The sequence below is a fragment of the Hemiscyllium ocellatum genome, chromosome 19 (genome assembly GCF_020745735.1).
Source record: "Hemiscyllium ocellatum isolate sHemOce1 chromosome 19, sHemOce1.pat.X.cur, whole genome shotgun sequence".
In the NCBI taxonomy this organism is placed as follows: Eukaryota; Metazoa; Chordata; class Chondrichthyes; order Orectolobiformes; family Hemiscylliidae; genus Hemiscyllium; species Hemiscyllium ocellatum.
The window spans coordinates 74,711,144-74,713,877 of NC_083419.1; the positions used below are offsets into that span (position 1 = coordinate 74,711,144).

Genomic DNA, 2,734 nt, shown 5'->3' on the forward strand with positions numbered 1-2,734 from the left:
GGATATATAAATATGCGCATATATGCGCGTGTGTGTGTGAATTCAGGACATAGTAATGGATAGTCGGCCATTTCAATGTTCTTCCTGTAGAATGTGAGAGCTTCGAGATTACAATAATGTCCCTGAAATGTGGTGAAAATGTGGCATAGAAAAATGTGGCGAAAATCGACTTTATTGAATGCTGCGTACTTTTACTGTGGTGTCCTGCGTTGATCACCAGAAATGTTATGTTGCCACTGGACTGCGGTTTTCCTTCGATCGGCTTCACTTCGTCAGGGAATTCGATTCATTGAAATTTCACCAACTTCCTTTGGCATGTTCATATGACACATCGACCCATACTGCACACAACGACAACAATATCAGCATACTGCACCAACGAGAATTTGGCATGATTTTTATAAACAGTGAAGATTGAATAATGTTATGCAAGGGCAACGTGAATTTCAATTTAATTGCTGAAGACGCAAGAATCCAGAGTAAGATTCAAAATGTCAGAACTTCACGTTCATTACCTTGGCCAGAATTCCAGCCCAGCAAAGGGGAAATCTGTCCCTGAATCCCCTGAATCCATGCAATTGCTCGCTCCATGTGTCCGCTTTGAAACCCATGCGAAGCAAAACTCAGTCTGGAGGAGAACTTGTCAGATCCCTCCGCTATCTGATCTAAAGCTGAAACAAGAGCTGTCTGTTCCAGCTGGAAGGGAAGGGATGTGGAGGTGAGACCAAAATATTTCGTGGTGTTTAATTCATATTGTTATTATTATGATTGTTTAAAAATTGGGCCAGAAATGGCACAGACACAAAGGAGCCCATTGTTAATACCGATCTCGTCCCGCTCCATGATTCAATATCATCATGGCTGACAAAACAATTTTGTGTCTTTTTCCATCCGATACACATCATCGTGTTGCCTACTGACTAACAGATGTTTATTGATCTCTATCATAAATAGACATCGAAAATTTAAACTTGTGAGAGGAAAATGTTCCGTTTCGAGACAGTTGAGTTTCTGCACGAATACTGTTGGTTTTGCAGATGAGCAGCCGAGTCTGCTCTGACCACCTTCCAAACCATAAACCAAAATTCGACTCTGATGGGACTCGAACCCACAACCTTTGAATTACAACCTGAGCGATGACATAGAAGTCCAACGCGCTATCCATTGCGCCACAGAGCCGCACCCAGAGCTGCCTTTTTAGCACACAAATTTGTCTTTGACCCATTGCGTTCAGGACACCCATCTCGCGTCTGTCTGTCCTGGTAACACTTTCCAGTACCTGTTCCTTATCCACGTGTGCTCTGGCTCTTCAAGTGTTCGGCTACAGACTGCTGGAACGTTCTCATGACACGTAGCTTTACCACATGCTCAGATAATGATTTCCAGATAAGCAACACTCGACTGGTGAAAGCATTCTTGCAAGTTCTCCTCAAAACATCTCGTCTCCTGTATTTCATTTATGTCACTCTATTCCTTCCAAATACAGGCTGATCCCTGTCATACATCTTTATCCTCTTCATAAATGTGCACGTTAATCGGTTACTCAAAGAGCTTTCTCTGATCTTCGATAAACATCCCCCAACCCAGCTCGTCTACCTTCACAATGGGAATGGTCCAGCCCTTGCCATTCCTGTCATCTCCTCTGAATATCTCATCCTGCAATCAGAAGCTTCCAGCAGTCTGGCGATTACAACGGACAAGCAAAGTTCCCTGAAGTAAAGCCAAAAGGTCTGAACAAAATCAGCAGCTCGTGTCCATATCTCATGAGAAAGGAAAGTTAACATTTCGAGTCCAATGATCTGTCTTCGGAACTGTTGGGATGGAAGGTTGGGTGAAGAATGTGGAAGAGGGCGGACGGGTTCCAAAATGATTGAACTCGATGTTGGGACCTAAAGTTTGCATAGTCTGTCTGTAGAAAATGAGTTGCAGGTCTTCCAGCTTGTGTTATTCCTTGAAGGAGCACTGCAGCAAACCAGAGACCGGTATAGTGGCCTGGGAACACAGTGTCACGATTAGAGTGGGGCTGGAATTGTACAGTAGTTCAGGCAGCATCCGAGGAGCAGTAAAATCGACGTTTCGGGCAACAGTCCTTCATCAGGAATACAGGCAAAGAGCCTGAAGGGTGGGAAAACAGTGTAATGTTGAAGTTACAGGAGACTGGAAGATCGGGATAGTTTTTGTTGATTCTGGAAAGAATGTAAGTGATCTCAATTTTGTCACCGACTCTGTTTTCCTCTCTCCATTGCAGAGAGATCACATTCTGAGCAGGAAATACAGTTGCCTCTATTAAATGAAGTGCAGACAAATCTCTGGAAGATTAGACTGGAAGCTTCCACAGTGAGGAGAGACATGAGAAACCAGCAGGAAATGTAGCTTACTACATAGAACGTTACAATGCAGTGCAGGCACTTCGGCCCTCGCTGTTGCAGCGACCTGTAAAAATAATGTGATGTCCATTGTAATGGAAAATTAGCATTTATTTCGAAACCAATAAAAGCACAGGGAAACAAAGAAGTAAGAACCTGACTTTGCAGAGCCAAGTATTGCAGTTAGAAAGAAATAAAATCTAAAGTTAAACCGAACTGATAGCAGACTTACAAGCCAGTAAACTACCATATCACCAGTCAAGGAATGGGAAAAAAGCAACTCCGTATCTGGAAAGGAACTCGAATGTTTCAGGTCCCTGATATTGAGGTGTTGATAAGAAGAAGCGAATTCTATTATCAAGGGAAAA

General features: G+C 43.1%; 1 non-coding gene across 1 annotated transcript; it reads right to left on the reverse strand.

Moving 5' to 3' along the window:
- Nucleotides 1–1,087: 1,087 nt before the first annotated feature.
- On the reverse strand, nucleotides 1,088–1,179 carry trnar-ucu (transfer RNA arginine (anticodon UCU)). The gene is given in 2 exon segments: nucleotides 1,088–1,123; nucleotides 1,143–1,179. It is a non-coding gene; the product is annotated as a tRNA-Arg (tRNA).
- Between the last annotated feature and the right edge of the window lie 1,555 nt (nucleotides 1,180–2,734).